We start from the raw sequence: 14542 nt of genomic DNA, 5'->3' as shown, positions 1-14542 counted from the left end.
GAAAGGAAATTAACTTTTTGTAACCCACAGTATTTAAAGGGAAAAATGTGTTGGGATTATGGTGATTTTTATATTATTCTTGTGCTTTTCTTTATATCTCAGACTTTCTGTAATATACATGTGTTGTATCTATAAACAGAAATAAATTAATGTTTAAAAATGTGGAAAGCATCTATGTGTACAAGAGATCATTGCTTATTGTATCTCAATAAGTGGTTTTTATATATTTAGAAAAATAGAGTGAGTCATCACAAGGAATAATATTCAGCCTTGTTAGCAATTAAAATTCATATTCAGACAACCTGTAGGAACTATATACACCTGTTAGGCCAGCCAAAAGAATGACAAATGTGATATCATTATGTGTCAGTAAGAGTGATGTAAAGATTGGGACAGCGATAATTGGACATTATTGGTAGCTTTTTGAATGGGTTATTTTTTCTCCTGGAAAACAATTGGTCAATAAATGTAACAACAGCTATAATATGATTCATATTTTTGACCTTTATAATTCTACTTTTAGGAATATTTTCAAAATAATAATGCCCAAGGAAACCAACCAACCAAACAAACCAAAAAAACCCCAGGAAATAAATGTTCTCAAAGAAGGGAATGTCAAAGCAACTTATATAATATTAACCCATTTAGTACTATGGTAGGATGATAAAAATGACAAGTATGTGGACTTCGTCAATAGAAGACTTTTAGAAGACTTTTTTTTTTGAGACATAGTCTCGCTCTGTTGCCTAGGCTGGAGTGCAGTGGTGTGATGTCTGCTCACTGCAACTTCTGCCTCCCAGGTTCAAGCGATTCTCCTTTCTTGGCCTCCTGAGTAGCTGGGACTACAGGCATGTGCCACCACACCCAGCTAATTTTTGTATTATTTAGTAGAGACAGGGTTTTGCCATGTTGGACAGGCTGGTCTCAAACTCCTAACCTCAAGTGATCCGCTAGCCTTGGCCTCCCAACGTGCTGGGATTACAGGCGTGAGCCACCGCACCTGATTAATGTATGACTTTTAATTGAAAATATATGATACGAAACATAAAAATAAACATTTAAGATAGATTTTTATCAACTATGTTTTATATATATATATATCTCGTATATTGGCGCATATATACTAACAACCATCTGAAGGGAAATAGAATATGTGCTGTAACTTACCTTTATTAGATAATTTTCTACTTTCTATTAAATTGCCTTTATTCCTAAAGAAAGGGGAGCCATAACTGAGGCAATTTTATTATATCACTCTTTTATTTAAGGATATTTTAATCCATTAACATAATGATGGACTTCTTGAGTAATTTAAATGAATATTAACAATAATTCATGATTTGTCTCATTTTTCAGAGGTGTGAGTGTTCCATTGTGACAATAAAGATTTTTTGTTTTTTTTAAAAATAAAGAACATTTTTGACTTCTAGGGTTAGGTAAAAATACCTTTGATGAAGTTGCATAATGATCCTATCTTTAACAAATCAAAAGAATTCCATTTTAGTTTTTGCATTTTAAATAAAAAATCATCAATCTGACCTTATCCCATTGATCCCACTAATGATAAAATACTCTCAAAGATGTTTTGTTAGTATTGTTTGGAAAAACTTTCCCTGGTTCTAGTCATTCCAAATGCATTGACCACACTTTTTAGGTCTTTTTTGTGTCTCTTTTTGATTCTCAGTTTGAACTTCATTCATTTTCTTCGTCATTTGAAGTCTCTACTATTTCTATCCACATTCTTTCTCTTTTCAGTTTCCTGGAAACCACTGAGCTTGGCCTTGTTTGGTGAACTGCATTGTCATTATTGCATCAAAATGTTTAGCACTCTAAGCCCTGTTGCTGAGCATTGAGGATAAGAATGTGGCTCACAAAGAATGAGAAATCCTCTCATTCTGATTCTTATTTCGACATGCTCTTGTCATTTAACCTGATATAAGCATATATGAACCCCAGTCAGAAGACTGGAGTGTTCTTTCTGCTTAGAGAATGGGTTGGAAAGTCTACATTCAATTGTTACACATGCTATAGATTCAGAATTCTTGAATGTGAGAGCTAAAGGGGCTTGGAGGTCATGTGGGCCAGTTCCATGGATTAGAAACCAGTCTTGAGCAGCTAAATGATTTTTCAGAAATAATCAGAAGCCCAACTCTTCTGACACCTCAACCTGTGAACATTTCAATAAATCCAACCTCTGTAAGTCACATCTGTATAGTTCAGCCAATTTCAGCTAAGATTTGTGGCCACCCACAAATGTAGGCTTTATTCTAAAACCTTTAAGCTGTTACCAACCGGATATACATCTTTTCCACATTCAACACTACTCCAAACAGACCTGACATATTTGTGGTTAAACAGGAAGACCAACTAGTGTGCTTTGGTATTCATACATTAATGAAGGTCTGAATTGGAAAAATAGTTGTACTTTGGTGTCTTTGTTTAGAACTGCAGAGATTATTTTAATCTTTTTTTCACTTGTAACAGGTTTTAGAAATGTGGATAAAATAATAACACTGCCACATATAATTGGTATTTAGAGTATACAACTTTTGTTCTTTCTGTAGATGGTGGCAGGTGTGTGTAATGATGCAAAACATTTGGTTGCAAACTTTGGAGAGTGAGATTTGTACATTAACAGAGAAATGTTAAAAAATTTGTTCTCTTAATCATAGGCCCGTTTTGAAACAAGCAAGTAGAACGTAAAATTTTCAGAATTATGTATTTCTACATCACTTAATGCAGAAACCTTAACAAAACTCCTTGCAGTGGAATATTATCATTTAATAGTTGAGAATGTAGTACAGTTATAGATATTTGGCTGATGATCATGAATTATCCTGCAATGAATAAATGACCCAGTAACCTTTTAAAAGTTATTGACTACATAGATCAATATAATTTATGAGAAATTTAAAACATAATTAGCTGGAGTTCTTTGAGAGGAAAATGTTTTTATTTATTTATTAATTAATTATTTTTTAAAATTTTACTTTAAGTTCTGGGATACATGTGCAGAATATGCAGGTTGTTACATAGGTATACATGTTCCATGGTGGTTTGCTGCACCTGTCAACCCATCATCTAGGTTTTAAGCCCTGCATGGATTAGGTATTTGTCCTAATGTTTGAGATGAAAATGTTAAGGATAGTTGGATATTTTTTCATTAACTTACTTTGTTTCAGCTATCATTTTAAATCAATTTATAAAATATATTAGTAGGTTTCAGTTTCAAATTCATTTTGGAACAAGAGAGGTTATAAATATACTTTGTATTCTACCTATACTGTAAACATTTTAAAAGTTATTAAAGATGTTTGGTTCTGGATTATGGTTTTTCACGTGTTGTGATAATGCAGATGGTATGTTATAGAAGATGTAGGCATTGTGCTGTTTCTGAACAATAATGTGCCGTATCTTGAGAGGCACCTTAAAAATGACAATTATGGGCCGGGCACGGTGGCTCACGCCTGTAATCCCAGCACTTTGGGAGGCTGAGGTGGGTGGATCACCTGAGGTCGGGAGTTCGAGACCAGCCTGACCAACATGGCAAAACCTCATCGCTACTAAAAATACAAAATTAGCTGGGCGTGGTGGTGCATGCCTGTAATCCCAGTTACTCGGGAGGGTGAGGCAGGAGAACTGCTTGAACCCGGGAGGTGGAGGTTGCAGTGAGCCGAAATCACGCTATTGCATTCCAGCCTGGGCAACAAGAATGAAAAAAAGACAATTATGATAGTAACTTTGTTTTATGATATTACTTATTTTTCCTTAAATTCTTATTGTTGAGCAGAGGCTCTAGAAATAGGTAATAAGACTAGTTAGGTTTTAACATAACTTACCTTTTGCTTTCTGAATTAGTTTTTAAAGTTCATTCGTAGAGGCCATGTGCTGTAGGTGTGATTACATGGAACAAGTACAGGTACCTGCTTCAAGAAATAAATAAATGTGAATATAATTAAGTATAATTATATAAAATAATTATTGTAAATATTATAATATGTGATACACACACACCATATTTAAACAGTATAGCACTGAGATAAAAGAAAAATGTATACATAAACATACTGATTTTAGAGGTTGAAATGAAGCCTATTATTTGGATGTTGACCCAGGGTAGTAATATGCCACATGGGACTGTTTACAGCCCTTATGCAAATCTCTGGAGGGGAGAATTCCAGTTCTAGCTGTATGGCAGACTAGATATTAAGAGAGACCGTGCTTGGGAAAGCAAACCTGAACATGCTAGATAAAATATGTTTTGAAAAAAGTAGTTTTAAAAGCATGGCTGAGCTGGCAGAAATGTAAGGGAATTCCTTGGAGGGTAGGAATGACAAGACACTATGTGTCAGGAGGGGTAAGTGACCATTGGAACAAACATTGGTCCCTGTGGTATCTGTTAACCTCTAAAGGCCTAAAGTGTGGGTTTTAACCAGGCATGTGTAGGGAGCACAGGAAACAGAGCCCAAGACAGGGTTGAGGTCAAGTCAGAGCTCTCACATAGAGTCAGCACACCAAATGGTTAACCCCAAGTGGAAACACTAGGAAGAATCTGCTCTGGAGAGGGCATGGTGGGGACATAGATAACTGTCTCTGCTTTGGTTATGGGTGGAATGGAAAAGAAAAGTCCCCCTTGCATGAAGGTAGGCTTTGGGTTTGAGTTCATACCACCTGTAGGGCCAAGTTGAATGTTCAGCTGAAAATGGTCTCAGACTGGCAGTAACCCCAGCTCCTGGTAGAAGGAAAGGGAAACCTCTCTGGAAGAACACAATAATTTAAACCTAGACCTGAATAAATTCCCACAAATAAAATTGAAAGGCCATGAATCCACAGTAGAGGACTCCTCCCATCCCCAACACATAAAGAAATAAACTATCATGAGCAATCGTTAATTGAAAAAACACACTATAGAGTCAGTTCCATGTAGACTGCAGAGTTTGGAGTGGTCTATTTCAGAATGTAAAATATGTCTGTTTAATATGTTTAAAGAAATAAAATGAGCTTTGAGAATATGACAAAGATTTGAAATGAGACCAGATAGAATTCGTAGAAATGAAAAGAGAATGTTAAGTGGAGATTCTTGGAGTTAGACCTTCCTTGATCCTTTAAACAGGATCCTGGCACTTACATCTATTTCCCCTTCATCATTCTGTAGCTTTTTTAAAGCTTTGCACCATCCCTCTAGTGAGAACAACATCAGTTTTTCAAACCAGTCAGAGAAAAGTTGTTATCTAGTTTTTCTAGAACAGCATGTTAGCCTCTGAGACCTGGGGCAGAAGGAAGAAAAAGAGATACGTTATAATCACACACAACCTACATTTGCAAGAATATTATTTTTTTGCCAGTAAGATGGATTTTTTCCAACTTTTTTTGCCCTTCTTATTGCCCTTCTTAGCTTCTGCTCTTTGTTCCTTAAAATGTTAATTCTTATCACCCCAAGTTTTTACATTATACAGTTTCTTAATTGGAACACATACCAGATTTACTAAATAAGTGTGCTCCCTGATCCATTAAAAATTTTTTTTTAAGACAGGTTCTCACTCTGTCACCCAGGCTGGAGTGCAGTGGTGCAATCTTGACTCACTGCAACCCCTGCCCCCTGGGCTCAAGTGATCCTCCCACCTCAGCCCCCTGAACAGCGGGGACTATAGGCATGCACCACCACGCCCAGCTAATTTTTGTATTTTTTGTAGAGGCGAGGTCTCACTATTTTGCCCAGGTTGGTCTCGAACTCGTGGGCTCAAGCAGTCTGCCTGCCTCGGCCTCCCAAAGTGCTGGGATTACATGAGTGAGTCACTGCATCCAATCAAAGCTATATTTTAAATGGGAACTCACCTGGAATGGCACAAAAATTCTGTGTCCCAATTTTTGGGTTCAGGAAATCTATTCATCCTTTGCAGATGCTCAAGAATCTTTGTGTAACTGGATTCTGCTGCTGAATTTATATGGGGACCTATGGGCTGCATAGTGGAGTAGGGAAAGCCTTGTATAGACACTGGGGTAGGCAATCTTTCCTCTCTGCTCAAGGCCATAGGACATCCCTTCATATATTTGTAATAATTTTCTCTGGAGCTCAAAATGGAAAGCAATGGGCTGATTATTATTTTGACAGTCATAATTTGTGACCAGACTTTAAAAAAACATTGTGGTTAATGATGTTGCACAATTACTTTTTGTCTGTCACATAGAAAAAACAAATCCAGATTTAATTTAATGCAAACAAATAAAGAAAATGCTCTGCTAGAGTCAAGCTTTTGACCTAGTGGGAGAGGCTGGGACTGGTTGACAAATATAAGGCAGAAATAAATGACATGAGAGAAATAGAAATAAAGTGCTATATTTGATCAAAATAGAGAACAGTTATAGCAGAGCGATTTGGAAAGGCTTTGTGGAAAATGTGAAATCGGAATTGAGCCTTGAGGAATGAGTAGGGTTTCATTTGGTATAGATGGGGGTGGGTGTTACAGAAAGAAGACACTTTGTGGAAAAGGGCCAGCTTTTGGAAAGCTTGGGCCATTATAGGGAACAGAATTGATCAGTAACATTTATGAATTAATCATACAAAGTTCTGACTTTTTGCCAGTGCCATAAATATATATGTCATTTTAGAAACTTGAATTTTGCTGAACCAAGAACTTGAATCAGGCTTTCTGCAGGGCTCTTGTTTGGAGTGAATCACTTAGTGAGTGAGTGAGTGCTCCCAGCTGAGGGCCTGGCATCCTCAGCCAGTGCGGCTCTCCCATTCTCAGCTTGGCATGGCGTGGGCCTTAATACTTGTGAACTACTGAAGCTATGTTTCTATGTCTTTAAAAAAAAATATCTTCTAGTGGTAGTGATTGAAAAACAGACAGTGGTTCTTATTAACAACAACAATGCCTCAGAAATTTGAGTGGAATGCTGAATTTGGTATTGGATCAGATGGGTGACAGGAGTGTGGAATTTTGCAGATGACTCAGGAAGAAACTCCTTTTTACATTGGAGGTCTGCTTTCATCCACTCCGGATGAAAGGAAATAAAGTTATAAAAGTAGAGTGAGGCCATGTTGAATAGCAGGCTGTGACTGGTGGATAAAGTTTTCTGAGCAGCTTTTTGATTTAATATGAACTAAACTTTTAGAAAAGATATTATTGGCAGGTTGATTATACTTTTACTATCAGCAAAGGTACATGCTGAAAGTTGTTATAAGAACTATTCAAAAAAGCAGACGTTCAATAAAATGAAATGATCCACATAATAGACATTATATTCTCAAAGTTTCCATTCTCCCAACTTTGTGTCCAACATTAAGATTGTGAATTTTGCTGGATTTTTCTTTAATCCCCTTATCCCTAGGCATTTATTCCTATGCCTAACAAAATTGCAATAATATTTCTGAAAATATAGCTATGGTACACATTAACAACTGCCTACCCCAAATCCATTTACCGTTCTTCCTTACTGGTAAAATTCTAGTTAAAAATACTGTCCCAGACTCCCTTGTAACTAGGGTGACCACATAAGTTAGTTCTGGCCAGTCAAAGTCTCCTGATAAAAAGAAAAACAGCTGACATGTGCCTTTTGCCCTTCATCTTTTCCCTTCTTGGTTGGAGCATTGATACACTGCCTGAACCTTCAGGAGGCGTCTTGAGACCACAAGCGCAGGTCAGAAAGACAGAGGAGGCTAGGGCAGTTGTCCCATCATAAAGCTATTGCATCACCTCTTATCTGTTTACCTCTGACCAATTTCTTAACTTGGAAAAATAAACCAACCTTGGTTATGCCAGGCAGGTCATTGGGTTTCTTTTATGAAAGCAATCCTAACTGATACAGTAGCCCACTTTTGGGCAGGTGTCAAATGGTTAACATTCCACCTGGTGCATTGGGAGAATCCAGGGAATGAATGAGTTTTGCGAGGGAATTGTGGTGGCACTTTAGTGTGTTTGCCCTGTGGGAAGCGAGTTTGAACCCCAAACTGAAAGTTACGCCATCCACCAGCATTGGCAAACTATAATGCCACTCCACTGCTCAAGTGTATGTGGCACAAAGGGGCAGAACACCCCTGGGGAAAACACTGATCATGAGGAGTGCAGAGTGCTCAGATTAAAGTAGAGCTAAAGCTTCTAGTAAGCACAGACTTTAATTTTGGGGAAAAGGAGTAACTAGTGGCGGGTGTTTTACTGAGTGTGGTGGAGGGAGCAAACCTCTTGAGTAATGCCACTGATGAAGACCTGTTATTTAAAGAGAATACTGAGTATTTGCAGAGTTACAGAAATGGCAATAAGAATCTCAACATGATGAACTAGCATTCCAGACCAGCACCATCCAACAGAAACACAATGCAGCCACATAAGTAATTTTAAATCTTCTGCTAGTCACATCAAAAAGGTAAAAAGAAGCAGATGAAATTATATTTAATTCACTATATTCAAACATCATTTTGACATGTAATTAATATAAACATTATTAATTGTATATTATATATATATATATTTGAAATCCAGTGTGTTTTGTACACATATAACACATCTTGATTTGGACTCAGCCACCTTTCAGGGTCTCCATTGCCCCATGTGGCTAGTGGCTATTAACAGGGCAGTTTCAGAGTAGAAAAGGGTGATTTATGTAGTACTCAGATACATTGGTTTATTTTTTTAAAAAAGTAAACATTTCCCCAATATTCTAATTTTCCAGGGGTGTAGAAGAAACAGGCATTAGTAGGATTCTAGGAGAGTCTAAAAATAGTGAAGAGAGAGGTCCCATAGAAGTGTCTAGCTGTGTGTTTTTAAAGTGAGTCTGATGTGGGTTATTAGATTTGATCTAAAAAATGATGGCCAAGAAATGAAAATTGAAATAAAAGAATTATTGAAACCGTATGTGTAATCTTGGAAAAGAAAGAATATGCTCAATTTCACCTCTTGGACATATTGAGAAGTAGGAGAAGTGTGTCTTTGTAGAATTATTCACAATGTCTATCTAAAATGATGGAAACTTTATTGTTTTATCATTTTTCTGTTACAGGCTTTTCCTTCCTTAAATTGGGAGTGATGAGAGAAGACAAATTTGGGGAGCACAGGGCAGAATATCTTACTTCATTCTTATAGCTGCTGAACTTGATGTCAACTCAGTTTGTATTTGATTCCTGAAGTTAGAATATCTCAGAAATCTTTCTTTGGACACTATTTGCTAATGTAATTATTATTTATCCCGGTTCATTCTATACATGAAGTATTCTGGAAGGGTATTTAACTCTTCACATTCTTATTGGCCAACCAGCATCTAATACATGGAATGAGGTTTCAAGTGCTGCCTCTACTGAGGCGCTTCCCACTGGCAAGTACTAGAGAATATTTTTAAAGAGTCTCTGTGGACACACAGCAAGTTTTAGGTTTTTTTGTTTTTGTTTTTGTTTGGTATATCTAGAAACACACTTTGTGAATGTGAAGGGTTCTCTTGTGCCCAACTAGAAATAATAACTGACTGCCTCTGAAGATAAGGATGGAGAATTTGTTGAAAGATTTCTCTTTAATTATAAAGTGGTTATGCAAATGTAATTATAGTTTATTTTCGTAGTGAAAATAGCTTTTGGGGGCATTCAGGTATTCTAGAAAAATATAAAGAAGAAAAGAAAAATTATGCATACAAGCATAGTTAACACTTGGTCATTATCCTGTGAGGTTTTCCCTATTCACATGTACCCCAAATGCTCACCTCCCCCCATCCCAACACACAGACACACACACACACACACACACACACACCCCTTCCCCCTCCTCCTTTCCTCTCTTCTTCAATCTCCTTCCCTCTGCTCCCCTTCCTTCCTCCTTTTTTTGTCTTTTTACAAACCAGGATCATATTCTACATACATTTTATAGCCTACTTTTTCACTTAACAATATGTTATGGTACTATATGAGTGTGTCTATTGAATGAGGCCTTTCTCTGTTCATTTCTAGTAATGTCCAATATTGTTATTATAAACCATGACAGAGTGAACATTTGTTTAATTATTGTCTTAGGATATATTCTTAAGTGGAATTGCTGAGAGTGTATGTGTAGAGTTTGGCTGTGTGTTGCCAAATTGTCCTCCAGAGAGGATGTGTAATTTATTCTTGCACTAAGAATATTCTAGAATGCTATACCTATAGTGTTAGTATTCTTTTTTGCCAATCTCAGAGTTTAAAAATGATATAGTTGCTTTAATTTATATATATTTTTTGGTTACTAGTACATCTGGACATGTTTTCAGTTGTTTATTGGCAGTTTATGTTTCTTCTTCAGTGCATTGCCCGTTTGTATCTTTTTTCATTTATTTATTTTATTAAGGCATTCTTTTCGTTTTGTATTGGAAAGCTGTCTTTATATATTTAAAACATATACTCTTTGTCACGTATGTTACAGATTTTACTACCTCTAAAGTGTTAATTTTATTTACTGTTCTACAATATTGAAAAGTTTTATGAGGCGCTATTTTTCTATCTTATTTTCATATGGAGTCATTTGTGAGAAATATATGCTGGGTATTGCAGCCTGCTTTTTGTTTCTTGAAGTGATCCATCAAAGCATTTATATACTTTCATGTATAAGCCCTGCATCATCTCTAGAGTGTGTTTTGAGTAAGTAATGTCAATGAAATCACCATCTAATTATGTTCTTGCTAAAGCGCCTGCTATTACCTTTGAAGTTTGCTGCTAATCTCTTCTTACCTTCATTTCTTAGTATCTAAGGTTTAGATAAGCAGTGACAATTAAAAACATAGAAGAATGTAATTTTTTTCTTGAGCGAGTCTACTTTTAATATTTGAATTGAATGTTAGCTAAGAAGTAGTAAGCTCACTGTTTTAATTTTTATTTATTCTATCTCTACATTGTATGCAAACACACATGATCAACATCAATGGCCTAAGATTATCCTTCAGAAAATTTTCTTAGCAACTCAAACAATGTCCTGTAGTCAGTGGGCTCCTAACAGTGTATTAAGATTTAAATATCTGTCAAAAAGCAGGAATTTGCATAGTTTGGGAAGTCTACCCATTGTCATACTTCTGCATATGAAAGGAATATGGTAATATTAAATTTGACTGTGAAAAATAGTAACATTAAATTTGTGTCTATAAGAATTTAAAATTATATAGGGGACCCAAATAAATATAACTCATGGGTGTATATAAACAATAATTTAAAGGCTTTGAAGGGTAAAGTGTGTAAAGTAGAATGTGATACTTTGGCAAGAAAACTTTATAGGCAGAGCTTGAGTTATCATTTAGAGACAAGGAGCAGAGTGAGACAAGCAGAAGAGGAACAGTTGGGTACTGGGTGCCACAGGATACAGATGGGGATTGGCAGCCATGGAAGGCAGGCTGACAGAGAACACCAAAGGCAATGAAACACCAAAGGCAATGACCAGAAGTGTATTTTGATGTAGAGGTCAAGGACTAACCCCAGGTAGGCAGCTAGTACCTTTTCAAAATGGTGGCATGGCATGGCTATTGCATACAGTTTAAGAAAATAGGTGAAATGCTGGCATATGCAAATGTTAGGGAAGTACAACCTACATAAAAGCAAGACAGAGTTCTAAAACCCTATTGTTCTATGATTCCGTTTGCTGGGAAAATGTAAACCCTACTGACAGCACATCTCTATTACAGATGTATGGGCAGATAAATGGGCTAAGAAAGAGATTATGTGATTATGACCTTTCTATAGTACCTGACTTACATTAAGTATGTATTTTTTTTTTTTTTTTGAGACGGAGTCTCACTCTGTTGCCCAGGCTGGAGTGCAGTGGCGTGATCTCGGCTCACTGTAAGCTCTGCCTCCCGGGTTCATGCTATTCTTCTGCCTCAGCCTCCCGAGTAGCTGGGACTACAGGCGCCCACCACGACGCCCGACTAATTTTTTGTATTTTTAGTAGAGACGGGGTTTCACCGTGTTAGCCAGGATGGTCTTGATCTCCTGACCTCGTGATCCACCCGCCTCGGCCTCCCAAAGTGCTAGGATTACAGGCGTGAGCCACCGCGCCTGGCCTACATTAAGTATGTTTTTAATACTTAAAACTAGTTGACTAAAAATGCCTTTAAAAATGAGTCTTTATATATATATATATATCTCTTTTTTATTTTTTTATTTTTTATTTTATTTTATTTTTTGAGACGGAGTCTCACTGGCTGGAGTGTAGTGGCGTGATCTCAGCTCACTGCAACCTCCACCTCCCAGGTTTAAGCAATTCTCCTGCCTCGGCCTCCTGAGTAGCTGGGATTAGAGGCACCCACCACCACACCCGGCTGATTTTTGTATTTTTAGTAGAGACAGCGTTACCCATGTTGGCCAGGCTGGTCTCAAACTCCTTACCTCAAGTGATCCACCTGCCTTCGCCTCCCAAAGTGCTGGGATTACAGGTGTGAGCCACCATAACCAGCCAAAAATGAGTCATAATATAATTCAAACTTTGCACGTAAATATGTATAAAGTCATGAATTTACATAGTGACTGAGGATTTTGCATATATAATTTGAGTCTTTTCAAAGTTGACTTTGTTTTCTAATGCTTGCTGGTTTTAGCCATCTATTTTAAACCATATGTTCCCTTTAGACAAATTTCATAATTCTTAAAACTTTGATATTCTGATTTCTGTATTCTTGATACTGAGTTAGGGAATTCCTAGTGATAACTCATAGTAAATTAGTAAATGCAATTAGATTTCAAGGTCTCCATGGCTATGATGGTTACATGCTAAAATCCTTGAATTAGAGTGACCAAAGAAAAAAATAAATCACTTGGTATCATTTGCAGAGAATAATTATTCCTTTATTTATATAGTGCATCATAGTTTGCAAAGGGCTTGTTACTGCAGTTTTTAAATTTATTTGACAAATAATAGTTGAATATATTTATAGGGTACAATGTGGTCTTTTGATGTGTATATACATTGTAGAAAGATTAAATTAAGCTGCTTAATATATATCCATCACTTCACCTCCTTATCATTTTTTTTGTGAGGAGAATATTTAAAATCTATTTTTCTATGTTCCTGCAGTTTTTGTTTCATCTTCATGAAAACCTTGGAGGCAGGTGGCATAGCTATCCCTACCTCTATTGTTACAGATAAGGACACCAGACATAGGGCTTTGGTGACTTGTCCATAAGCCACATCTGACTTCCAGGAGAGTTCTTTAAACACATACAGCCTCTATCACTATTATTTGATTGCAACTCCTCAGTTAGATGATACCTGAAAGCAGTTTTCTTGATTTTCTTCTCCTTTGTATATAGTATTCTATTTTGGGCCTTAGCAGAGTTGATATTCAAACACAGTATTTGAATGAATTCTTTTACTGAGAAAGGTAGTAATATAGTCCACCTTAAATAGATTGCTAAAGTACTTAAATCTTATTCTGGCTGATGTTTTGGAAAAATTAGATGTAGGGACAGGTCAACAAGCATGTGTTCAGCTTGATTCCTTCGCAGAGACTTATCGTAGCAGTTAAACACGGCGAATAAGGTGGGCAGACAAATCTTTTCATTGGCCCATGATCATGGAGTGTGCCTCAGTCATTAAATAAATCTGCAAGGGCACAAAAAGTGGTTGCTTCAAATCATTTTTATACTGTTTTTGTGGCTTATATACTTGCCTGTTCAGGAGCTACCAGACCATAAAATCCAGCCAGTGAGAGCATTGGAAGTCACGGAGCTCAAAGGTTGATTACGTGGTGTGAAACTCTATTGTTTTGTGCATGTGTTAAATAATTGCTGTCAGTGCAGGACTGATAAAAACTCCCGGCTAGTAATAACATGAATGCACTTTATGGCTTCAAAAGGAGATAAAAGAAATTTCTTAGTCAGCACTTTGGCGGCATCACAGCTCATGTCAGTTTTGTTATTGTGAGGACTTTACTTTTGGCAGATGCTCTCCCTTCTGGCAGCAGAGCTCTAATTACCATATAAATTAAGCTGGGAAGTGAGCGGAGGGCATGCAACTCAGCCCCTTCTGCCTTGTACCCAGGTTTCCAGGGCTGCGGTGCCAGGCAGGCATAGCGTGGGCTGACGCCATGGAGAGGGCTCCGCTCCCCTTCTCCCCTTTCTTCCCATTCAGATCCATTAGAGGGACATTAAGCGGCTTAGCTGCTGTGCAAACACAAAGATCATTCTTTTTGGTTCTTCTTTTCTTTCTTTCTTTTTTTTTTTTTAAACCTAGGGTCTTCTCTCTAATAGCATTCCAGGAATTAGCCTAATCCATCCTGCTTTAATTCATAGGCACTAATTATATTTCAGCATACATTCTTACACACTAAATTATAAGTATCCTTACTTTAATCAGTTGTAACTAGTCCTTAAATTGAGGGTTTAGTACTCTCCTTTTATAGGATAACAGGCTTTGCTGTGTTATGTGATGGGATTAAACTGTTTATTTAGGATGTAGAATTGAAGACGTGGATGATGTGTTATTTTTTTTCCTAAAGCACTCTGTATTTTCTTCAGCCAGAGTGTATTTCAGAACTTCCTAATGACCTTTTATAATTTGTAAAATGGTGTCTAATGTTTAGGTCCTTTTGGGATGTGAACTGACAA

General features: G+C 36.9%; 1 protein-coding gene across 4 annotated transcripts in view; it reads left to right on the top strand.

Moving 5' to 3' along the window:
• Positions 1-14542, top strand: part of FSIP1 (fibrous sheath interacting protein 1) — a 188841-nt gene that overhangs the window by 80805 nt on the left and 93494 nt on the right. The window lies entirely within an intron of this gene.

This window comes from Symphalangus syndactylus, chromosome 5 (genome assembly GCF_028878055.3).
Source record: "Symphalangus syndactylus isolate Jambi chromosome 5, NHGRI_mSymSyn1-v2.1_pri, whole genome shotgun sequence".
NCBI classification, from domain to species: domain Eukaryota; kingdom Metazoa; phylum Chordata; class Mammalia; order Primates; family Hylobatidae; genus Symphalangus; species Symphalangus syndactylus.
Note: the sequence above shows the minus strand (reverse complement) of the source record. Positions and strands in the feature narration are given on the sequence as shown.